Raw genomic sequence first — 12,513 nt, forward strand, 5'->3', positions numbered from 1 at the left:
TCAACCACGAGATCGACCTCACCGACTGGAATATTTTCAAACAGCACCTCCGACAGGTTTTTGGTACTCCAGCTGTTCGTTCCGCCATCGCGAAGAAGACACTCGACACTCGCAAACAACAACTCGGCGAGTCATATACCTCGTATATAGAGGATGTCTTCGCTCTGTGTCGACGCGTCAACGCTTCCATGGCCGAATCAGACAGAGTACGCCACATACTAAAAGGCATTGGGCCTCTTGCCTTCAATGCGTTGGCAATCAAGAACCCGGCTACCGTCGCTGATATTGTAGCTACGTGCCAGCGCCTCGACGAACTCGAATCTGTTCGATTGCCGCCCCCGGACAACCCTGACAACAACCCTATCACCGATTCCTCGTTGCGCGCAATGGTCCGCGCAATCATACGAGAAGAGCTGCAGTCTCTTGGCTTCTCGGCAGGTCCCATTCCTGCCCACACCCCCAGTACCACATTGCGTGACGTTGTCAAGGAGGAGTTGGCGTCTATGGCGGGTACTGGGTATACGGACCCTCTAGTCCCTAGGCCTCCACCAACGTACGCGCAGGTAGCCGCAGCTGCCCCAGCCTTCGTGCCATCGATGCCTCCGAAACCAACGCAGACGCACTTGGCTTCGATGTCTACCAGCACACCAAACCAAGCTTACTCTCCGCCATGGCGTCCAACCCGACCTATGTGTTACTACTGTGGATATCGTGGCCACATCGCACGTTTCTGTCACAAGCGGCAGCAAGACGAACGGCGCGGATTTGACCCCTACGAACGGGACGGCTTTTGTGCTGGGGCCTCTTTTCAACGCCGTCCTTATGCGCCGCGTTCCGACCGCTCGCCGTCACCACCTGCAACCTCCGCGACGCCTTCTAGCTACCGTCCTGCCAGACGCCGCTCGCCGTCACCCCTCCGTCGCTCTACCTCGCCACTGCGACCAGGCTCTCCATTCGCCGACCATCGCCCGGAATACTAAATTATGCAGCTTTTGGAGGAAAAGCTGCATTGCTCGACAGGACAGAAATTCCTCCAACGCGTCCGCATAACATGCTATCTGTTTTCGTAGAAGGAGTACACGTGGAAGCTTTAATAGACACTGGCGCTAGTTTGTCAATTATTCACCGTGATTTGTGTTCGCGCCTCAGGAAAGTTACCACCCCTTATGATGGACCTACGTTACTCGCTGCTCCAGGGAACGCGATTCTACCTGCCGCCATGTGCACTGTTCGTGTCTCCATTGATGGAATTCTGCATTATGTACAATTCGCAGTGCTCAGTTCGTGTACCCAGCAGCTGATATTAGGATGGGATTTTCTTTATACGGCGTCCGCTTCTATCTGCTGTCGGAAACGTGTTCTGCACATGACCAACACCGCCTATTCGCTACATACAGATGACGCACCACTTCGTTTGCTTGCTGCAGAAGACACCGAGATACTTCCTTGCCATCAGCGAATTGTTGCAATCGCGTCGGATGTCATTGACCATGGTGACGTGTTCGTACAACCATCTGCGCACTGTCTCAGCAGAGGGATAGTCTTTGCATCAGGGCTGGTCCGGCTTGAGAATGGCTCCGCATTCGTCTGCGCTACCAACCCGACATCCGAAAAACTTCTGATCCCTAAGGGCACTACGTTGGCTTGCGTCACTAAATTCGAGCATCTCTCTGTTGTTTCTGTTGAAGTGGCTTCTGTTGGACGTTCCGCGCCTCTCTCTGCCCTTGAAGCTGCCATCAGTTCCGACCTGACCTCTTCACAGTCACAGCAGTTGCTTGCTTTGCTGAAAAAGTATGAAACTTCATTTGACACACATGCCACTTCATTGGGACAGACTTCCGTCATCACGCATCGGATAGAAACAGATGGTGGGTCCATTGTTCGCCGTCGATCATATCGTGTCTCTCTCGCCGAGCGGAAAGTCATTGAAGAAAACGTCGACGACATGCTGCAACGGGGAATAATACGCCCCTCCGCTAGTCCTTGGTAATCCCCCGTCGCTCTAGTTCGGAAAAAAGACGGCTCTGTCCGGTTTTGCGTTGATTACCGGGCACTCAACAAGATCACGCGCAAGGATGTGTACCCTATGCCGCGCATAGACGATGCCTTGGATTCACTGCACAATGCTGAGTACTTCTCGCGTCTTGATTTGCGTTCAGGCTACCTATGCATGAGGACGATAAAGAAAAAACTGCGTTTTCAACACCAGATGGGTTCTACGAGTTCAACGTAATGCCATTCGGCCTCTGCAATGCACCCGCAACATTCGAGCGCATGATTGACAACGTTCTGCGTGGCCTAAAGTGGAAGACTTGCTTGTGTTATCTCGACGATATTGTTGTTTTCTCTTCCACCTTCTCTCAACACCTGCAACGACTGGACGAAGTTCTCACGTGCCTTGCCAACGCTGGCCTACAGCTAAACACGAACAAGTGCCATTTTGCCAGCAAGACAATTAAGGTCTTGGGTCACATTGTGAGCAAGGACGGCATTCGTCCTGATCCCGATAAGGTTTCAGCGGTTCTTCACTTCCCTCGCCCCGAACGGACCAAAGATTTGCGCAGTTTCCTTGGCCTCGCTTCTTATTTTCGCCGCTTCATACGTGACTTCGCCTCAATAGCTGCCCCGTTGCACAAATTACTCGCGTCGGGTGTTCCCTTTGAGTGGTCTCCCGAATGCGAATCAGCGTTTACCCATCTGAAAAACTCCCTCACATCTGAACCAGTACTTCGCCATTTCGATGAAACCGCACCCACACTCCTACATACGGACGCTAGTGGTCATGGCATCGGTGGTATTCTCCTACAACGAGATGAGTCTTTACGTGAGCGGCTCGTCACCTACGCAAGCCGAGTACTGACGCACACCGAGAAGAATTATACCATCACTGAGAAGGAGTGCCTCGCTGTCGTTTGGTCGGTACAGAAGTTTCGACCTTATCTTCACGGCCGCCATTTTACCATTGTTACGGACCACCATGCCTTATGTTGGCTTTCCACGCTCACGAACTTGTCTGGACGCCTTGGTCGCTGGATTATCCGTCTTCAAGAATACGACTGCACTATTATCTACAAGTGTGGTAAAAAGCATCAGGACGCAGATGCGCCTTCTCGCTGCCCCCTTCATACGACGCCATGCCATGGTTCTGCTCCTACCTTCCGCGACAAGCTTTCGGACCGTCCTTCTCCGCATGTGTTGTCTTTAACCGCTATTGACCAGACTCCTTCTGATGATCATGGATCGCTCATATCTCACCAACTCGCTGACTCCTACTGTCGACGCATCATAGACCACCTTCAGAGAACTTTGCGCCCGCCCAACGCCCGCCTTCGTCGACAGCTGACGCAATTCAAGCTCGACAACTGCGCCCTGTACCGCCATATCTATCACCCTGACGGTCAATGCTGGGTGCCTGTTCTACCTCGCTCTCTTCGCGCGCATGTCCTTAAGGCCTATCACGACGACATGACTGCTGGTCACCTTGGTTTCCAGAAAACGTACGACCGCATCAAAGGTCGCTTCTACTGGCCTGGCTTATCCACAAGTGTAGCGCGGTACGTCGCTTCCTGCGCCATTTGCCAGCTTCGAAAGCTACCCACATTAGGTCAAAGCGGAGAGCTCCAACCACTCCTGTGTCCGTCGGCACCATTCGAAGTCGTTGGCATTGACCTGTATGGTCCCCTTCCCACGACTCTCACCGGCAATCGATGGATAGTGACAGCCGTCGACCACTTGACACGTTACGCCGAAACAGGTTGCGTGACTTCGGCGTCGGCTCTGAAGTGGCTGCGTTTATACTTCAAGCATTAATCCTGCATCACGGTGCTCCTCGTGTCATCCTTAGCGACCGTGGAAAAGCTTTCCTATCACAAATTGTAGAAGAATTGCTCCGAGCCTCCGGCACCACCCACAAGACAACCTCCAGTTACCACCCTCAAACCAACGGCTTGACTGAGCGCTTTCATCGCACGCTCTCCGACATGATAGCTATGTACATTCAACCAGACCACACAAACTGGGACGCAATTTTGCCATTCGTGACTTTTGCGTGCAATACCGCCGTACAACGCACAACTGGTTACTCGCCATTCTACCTCGTATATGGCCGTTCGCCCTCTTCTTTTCTTGACGTCTCTTTCTTCTCCGCCCCGGTCACTCTAGCTGCATCCTCTTGTGAACAATATATATCACGCCTCCGCCACTGTCGCCAGCTCGCCCGCATCAACACTGAAGAAAGGCAACATGACCGCAAGAACCTCTATGACGCATCCCACCGTGCAGTGTTTTTCCGCCCGGGCGATGAAGTGCTACTCCGGACTCCAGTTCGCACTCCTGGCTTATGCGAAAAGTTTCAGTTTCGGTTCATAGGCCCATACAGAGTCTTAGAGCAAACTTCTCCCGTTAATTATCTCGTCCAACCTATTGTGGTTCCAACTGACCGCCGCTGTCGCGCTGCCGAGATTGTCCACGTCTCTTGCATGAAGCCTTTCACAAGGCGTTCGCCGTGCCTTTAAGTTGCGGCCAGGCTGGCCGCTCGCACGTGGGGCAAATTAGTGTGGGCATTTCTTAGTGACTTCTGCCTTGGCTGCACATGTTCATCATCTCATCGGCTTCGTCGTCTTCATCGCTTGTGGGGACTCATCTTGAGATTGATCTGTGCCTCGAGTGTGATCGGTCCGCCGCGCCTTCGGGGCGTATTAAAGGTCGTGTAAACGCTACGTCGCACTATTAATTATTAATTTTGCAGTGCAACCTTTGTACACCATTCTCACTCCATCTGTTATCACTTAACCGGATTTAACATGTTCTAAAAGCAAGAAAATGACATCATGGACGACTCTATCAAATGCCTTTTCAAGATCAATTTGTATCATGGCCACTCGGCCCTCCTTTTCGTCACAACATTCCATTATGGCCCTTGCAGTATGTATATTCGAAAATATTGATCTCCCTTTGATACCGCAGGTTTGATGGGGGCCCACAAGTTCTTTTATCGCAGTTTGCAATAGTCTCACTAGTACTTTAGTGTAAACTTTATAGTTCGTATTTGTCAAGCTTATTGGTCTATAGGCTTCAACCACCAAAAGCCTAGCTGGGTCTTTCGCTTTAGGAATTAAAATAACGTGCGATGTCCGAAAAGAAGGAGGCGCTTCCTTGCTCTCGTACATCTCACTTGTCACGCGATGTAATGCTACAGCTATTTCCCTTTTAAAGCTTTTATAGAAAGCCCCTCCGAGACAATCCGGCCCTGGCGACTTGCCGGGACGGAGATCGTCAATCGCATCCTCAACTTCCGAAAGGCCTATTGGTCTCTCGAGCGCTTCACAGACTTCATCTGATAATGTTGGAATTAACGGCAAGAAATGAGTCTTAAAACGTTCGATATCACAGGTCTTTTTCCCCAACAGACTTTCATAATAAAACTGAAATGCGTGCTCTATCATTCCAACATCATTAGTGACTTCCCCTTGATATCTTTTTTCCCTTATTTCTTTGGAAGCCGCGTGTTTTTTCTCATCGCTCATTGCTCGCTTGGTTGGCGTCTCTCCCATCCATAAATGCTCTGCCCGTGCCCTTAATACTGCACCGTTGTACTTTTCTTCATCCATAACTTCAAGCTCAGACTTAACTTGTTTCATTTCTTTCGTAACTAATCTAAATTTCGTAAATTTCTTAAATGGTTTTCTGAAGGAAGTTATGTCATTTTCATTACTGAAAGTACATTTTTTAATGAATTTTTGTCTTCTGTGACGCGAAAGAAACTCTATCGGGATCTTGTAGATGTTTTCTTACCGATTCCACGATATACAACTTAGGGCCTGAACGGAATGTTTTGAAACTCGTGAAAAATATGCCTGTTAGACCTTCAGCGAAAACATTCTCTTTTCAATTGCATTCTGGCACTCTCCCTGTGAAGCCATGGCTACAAAGTAAAGGCTTATTTGTTCCGTGGTCTGTTAACTGCATCATATGTAACAAATCGGAAACTATCGAGCACATCTTCCTGGATTGCCATGACTCCGTTTTCTTGTGGGACGTTCTCAAACGAACTATGAAAAAAGCCCTTTCGGTATTCGTTTCTTGCCATTCGCAGACGCAGAGGGAGTGCCGGCTGACATGATAATGCTTTTGCGTATGAACAGTGTGTGGAAAACGCGCATGGATGTCAGGAATGTCCGCGTAGATGCAAGGTTGGCAAGGCAACACCTAATTGAAAGTCTCACGTACGTCCGGGATGCCCTAAGTACATGATTGAACCACCAAAGTGGATTCAGGAGCTTGACGTTTTGGTGTCTGTGTTGGCCTCTTTGAAGGCTTTTCAAATTAGTACAGTCCAGCCAAATTATGTAATAATATTGTGTAGCGCCAAGTGACCTGCTTTGTATTTGTACGGGTATATGTATTGTTGCGAAGAAGGTAATAAAGAAAAAAAGCTTGCGTGGCTCAGTGGTAAAGTATCCGACTCCCACGCAGCGGGCCTGGGTTCGATCCCGGCGGAGAGCGGATACTTTTTTTTTTTCCAGCGATAGCGGTTACTGCCAAGCGCCGGCGGAGGCATCATCGCGAACCGAAACGGCTATTGGAATGAGCCCATAACAGCTTACGCTGTAAAAAGAAATCTCGCGGGACATTGCCAAACTTGGCAACACTTGCACTCACCGGCGGCGGCTCCGTGTGCTGACGGCGCACTTTGCGATACCTGTTTCCACAGAATTTTCTCCTCTTGCGCGGATTTAGTGAAAACCGAGGTATTGGTGAAATGGGGTGAAATTGGCGATGGGGGTGAAATGCGAAAACACCCGTGTACCTAAATTTAGGTGCACGTTAAAGAACCCCAGGTGGTCCACATTTCCGGAGTCCCCACTATGGCGTGTCTGATAATCAGATCGTGGTTTTGGCACATAAAACCTCACAATTTAATTCAAATTTTAAAGTTTACTATCTGTGACTGCGCAACATGCTTATTTGTCTTGTTTGACGCATTATATACACGTACAGTGACATTTGCTTAAATGCGTCGATTTATTGGAGACTTATACGCATATTTAAATATCTTGTTGCGAGGTTTTGTGCATGCAAGCAGGGAACTTTGTTTCCAGTGACACTTTTTTGCCATTTATCAAGTTATATCTTCGCTTTTGTATATTCCAGTCTATCTTCGCATTTCTAATGTATATTTTGCAGAACCCCTGCTTTTTATGTGTGCTCAATGTTGCGGCTATAATCTCGGTGTAATTACAATACACGACCGGTAACGGCTGCTCCTGCGCCATCTATTGCAACGAAGGAGAGCGTCATTAAGCTTTCTACCTGGTCGTTGCGTGTGTACAAAAATGTAAACAAGGTTCTTGAATGACAAAGATTCATCAAAATACTTGTCCTCAACTTGTTCATTTCATGACTTTTACGTTTTTCAAATCAGCCGCGTGCACTGTTTTTCTGGTTTCGATCTGATGCAGTTCGAAAATTCGTGTGATATTTTCTTTGCTTATTCAATAGACAAAAAAAAAGCGCAAAAGCAATGATATCAGTTATTTCTGCCACAATTTTTGGGACATACGAACATATTATTTCATGAAAAAAATACATATTTTACTTGACAGCGCGTAGCGTTCAATAATTCGTTTGCAGCATCGAACATACAATGACATTGGCAATGGCAATGCAGGTAGTATTCATGTATTTGATCCCTCGACAAATTCTATAAGGAGGAGACCGCGCTGCAACGTGAGCCCCCCCTCCGAACAAAATTTCTGGCTACGCCACTTATGTATAACTCGTGTTCTGAAATATAAAACAGTTGATAGTTTGCGCTCAGGTGTCGTGTTTCGTTTTCTCCCTTAGTCATGTTCCTTTGTCGCTTTGCGCAACAGTGTTAATTAATTCACAGTGCGCAGACGTAATGATGGTAGTAACGATAATGAAATCCACAGCAATAGATAAGGTTTGTAAAGAATGCGTTAGTGCTCCTATGATATCTTTTTTGAGGAAGGAGCTGTCATTCCTCGCTGCCACAGAGTTTACGCGTGCTTGTTATTTTATCGGATATATATATATATAGTAACAAGCATAGTAACAAGCATTCTACAGTCAAATCTAATGATCCCTGCTTTGTTCAGCTGACGTGCCCCAACAGCTTGTACTTGTGTTGCCTGCATGTACGAGATATAGTGTTATCTTTGCTGAAACTTTGTGGCGACATAGAATCCAATCCAGGTCCGTCTACCGAACAATTATTAAAAGAACTTCTTGATGGCCAAAAGACTATGAATAAAAGATTAGATGCGATAGAGTTGAAACTCAAGAGGGTTGAAGCATCAATGTCAGTCGTTAAGGAACTGGGTACTAAAGTATCCAGTCTCGAAAAAACTGTTCAGGAACTGGAAAAAAAGGTTAGCAAGTTTTGAAGACAGAAGCAGGCGAAACAACCTTCTAGTTTTTGGAATCCCTGAAAGATCCGATGAAACACAGGACTCACTTGAATCGATTGTAGTTGAAGACATGTTCAAAAGTAAACTCGGTGTAGAAGTCAATTCTGTGGAAAGACTGCATAGAATAGGGCGCACGCAGCCAAATAAACCAAGACCGGTAATTTTAAAATTCATAGACGACCGGGAAAAACGAAGTGTGCTGAAAAACTGCTTTAAGCTGAAAGGAACTGGTTTTTCAGTGTCAGAGGACTTCTCGGCAGCTACCAGGCAAATCCGTAAGAACTTATGGGATAGTGCATCCGATAACAGGAAAGCAGGCGCCAAGGTGAAACTGACATACGACAAGATTAAAATTGATAATCAAATATATGAATGGGACAGTCTTAACATGAAAATGGTTCCCCTTGGTCGGCGCAGCAGCAGGCTTCGTGATAAACAGTGACGTAGAAGCGAAATGGCACAACAGTTTCGATGTCTGAATATAAATGCCCGAAGCTTAGTAAATAAAGCTGTCGACCTGGAAAGTGTAGTAATGGCGCACAAACCACACGTGCTAATAATAACAGAAACTTGGTTACACACAGATATTAATGATTACGAAATAACACCACCGGGCTACAGGATATACCGTAATGACAGAGATTCCCGGGGTGGCGGTGTCGCCATTTTGTTTCAAGATTCTCTAATAGTGAATTCCACTGGCGGATCTGGAGCGGTGTGCCGAATCCACGACGGAGCAAGAAAATCCGCCGCGGAGCGACCCGATCCCGATCGACCAGTGAAAAATAAACACGCTCCGGCAGGGATTGCAGCGGAAGTTGTCGCATGCATCCGGTTACCCATGTTGCCAATCTCGCCTTAGACCACGTTGGGGGTTCTAGGCACAGGGGCAACTGCACTTTGCGTCTTGCCATTGCAACGTGCAGCAGCGCGATGGATGTTCTTACGGTCAGTCCTGCTGTTCAGCGCCTTTTGCAGGATTTCATTAAATAAAATTTCGTACAGTACGTACGACTCATCCTCATCGCTGCTGCTGCTGCTTTCTGAAGAGGAACTGTGCGAACTGTCGCTGTCGCTCAAAGCAACGAGCAATCCGGCAGGCTCGAACGACGCCATTTCAGAACTGTAAACAACGCCACAGGGTTACCAGACAGCGCTTGAAAAAGCGCTGCAAGCAACCGACGTACCCGATTGTTCCGGAAGTGACGGCGCCTAGTCGCTGGAGTTCCGGCGAAATCCGGCTCTATAAGACGGATCAACGCGGAGCGCTCCGTCGCGGAGCAAGTTGCCCCAAATCGCCCAGTGGAACATGCGATCTTGCTCTGGATCCGCCAGTGGAATTCAAATTCTCGGCCGCGGAGCAAAAAAACTTGCTCCAGATCCGCCAGTGGAATTTACTATGAGTGTGATGCGATTGCCCGACGTCAAGGGAATCGAAAGTGTAATCGTTAAAGTTTTTCTAGATGAGCTGAATATTGTCATTGGGGGTTTTTATCGTCCACCCAATTGTTGTGACGAGTTTGTGAACCAATTAAATGAATTTTTGTGTATGTATAAAACTAATGCTTGCAACTTACTAATAGGTGGTGATTTCAATTTTCCTATGGTGAATTGGGCAGAAGAGTTTCCTGATGCCCTCTCAAGTGCTTCCATACCTTTTCTTGATGTTTTATTGTTCCATGATCTGACGCAGTTGGTAAAAATGCCCACTCGTATTCAAAACGACTCTAGCACAATTTTAGATCTTTTTCTTGTTAGCAGAGGCATATGCCGCCGTAGTCCAGATGTGCAAATATATGATGGCATTTCGGACCATAAAATAGTGTCTCTAACCATCAAGCTATGCTTTGTTAAGAAGTTCGATAAAGTGACGAGCATTGTACCTGTGTTTTCGCGTGCTAGTGACGTGGACATTCTCGACACTTTAGACGATTCTTTTTCTTATTTTTCAACACTTTTCGAACAAAATGAGTGCACTGCCGACGAATTGTGGCAATTCTTCAAGGACATGGTGATAAAATGTATTAATAATTTCGTTCCACACAAGCGCAAGGTAATAAACCAATCAAACCCCTGGATGACGAAAGAAATCGTACGCCTAGGACGTAAAGTAAAAAAGGTAAGAAAACAACATAAAACTAGACCATCAGTGTCTGGCCTAAACAAGATAACTGAGATGCGTATGAAGCTAAAAGACAGTCTGAAGAAAGCGAAAGAAAAATATCAAAGCGAAGATTTGAAGAATTTCCTTCTAAAGTCTCCAGATAAGTTTTGGCGGTACCTTTCGCCCAAAGTCCAGTTTCAAGCATAACTATAAACAATGAAGTAATAAATGATAAGAGGGAAATAGCAGAAGCATTGAATGACTATTTCTGCTCAGTTTACACGTCTGATGATTACTTTACCCCCGATTTTGCCACTTATGACGAAATCACAGCTATCGAGGATGTTTCTATCTCCGGAGAAGGCGTACTGTCACTTCTTCTGAACTTAGATCCTAAGAAATCGCCAGGGATTGATGCTATACCGAACGCCTTCCTTATCAGGTATGCTGAGTGGTGTGCCAAGTATCTGTGTTTGATTTTTAAAGCCTCACTTTCACGCGCTGAACTTCCAAACGATTGGAAGCATGCTAAGATCACACCAGTACCTAAAACCGATGATCACTCGCTTGTGCCCACTTTCAGGCCTATTTCCCTGCTATGTTCTAGTGCGAAAATTCTTGAACATATAATTTTTAAACATCTTACCTTATTTGTTGAAACGAATAACATAATTACCCCTCATCAACATGGTTTTCGGAAAGGATTCTCAACGGTAACCCAGCTCGTTGGGACAATCCATGACCTTGCGGCAGTGATTGATATGCATAGTCAGGTTGATATTATATTATTAGATTTTGAAAAAGCCTTCGATCGTGTGAGTCACCAGAAATTACTGCTTAAACTCAAACCAATTTTGAAAAATGATTCTTTACTTGCGTGGATAGCAGCATATCTTTCCATGAGAAGTCAATGTGTAACAGTGGATGGTGTTAACTCAAACTCAGCGCGCGTGAAATCAGGTGTTCCACAGGGTTCTATTTTAGGGCCACTGTTTTTCCTGTTGTTCATTAATGACATCGTACAAAACGTATGTGTAAAAATAAAACTTTTTGCGGACGACTGCATACTATATCAAGAAATTCGCAGTCCGAATGATCATGAATCTTTAAACACAGCATTAGCCACGCTGAACACATGGTGTAAAAATTGGCAAATGACAATTAATTACAAAAAAACAGTCGCGATGAGAGTGACGCGAAAAAAACAACCGTTTTTGTTTACTTACCACATTGATGGTCATGCTCTATCGGAGGTCTCTGCACATAAATACTTGGGAATAATACTCACATCTGACTTAAAATGGAATGACCATGTCGAGTACATCGAGGAAAGGGCCATGAAAAAGCTTGGTTATCTAAGGAGGAGGCTTGGAAATGCCACGCCGGACATAAAACTTCTAGCATACAAGACGTTTATTAGACCATCGTTAGAATACGCAGCAGTAGTATGGGATCCCTTTACTGCGTTCAACATAGAAAAACTAGAAAGAGTTCAAAGAAAATCTATCCGATATGTATTTAATAGTTGTAGCTGGCAGACGTCACCCTCACTCCTCTTGTAAAGGGCGGAACTTGAACAGCTACAAAGAAGAAGAAATACGGAAAGGTTGAAATTCTTTTATTTGGTTTTTCATGGAAAGATTGGACTTGACAAGACATTATATATAAAACCCGCATCTGAAAGTGCAGAGCGCCTTTGTCACTCTAAGAAAGTCATAGATTTTATAAATCGCACTGATACGTTCAAAAATTCTTTTTTTCCAAGAACAACCCGTGAATGGAATTGTTTACCAGCTGATGTTGTAGAATGTGAAACAGTTGATTTATTTATAGATGCACTGAGGAACCGATCTTGATCTTTTGTTCCTGTAGTAAAAATTGTATAGTGATGCATTTCGTTGTAGAAAATGCAAGGTTTTTCTCTGTGTGCAGTTACTTTTCTTTTTTTTTTACTTCGCTATGTCTTTGTGATGTTTT

The sequence above is a fragment of the Dermacentor silvarum genome, chromosome 10 (genome assembly GCF_013339745.2).
Source record: "Dermacentor silvarum isolate Dsil-2018 chromosome 10, BIME_Dsil_1.4, whole genome shotgun sequence".
Taxonomy (NCBI): Eukaryota; Metazoa; Arthropoda; class Arachnida; order Ixodida; family Ixodidae; genus Dermacentor; species Dermacentor silvarum.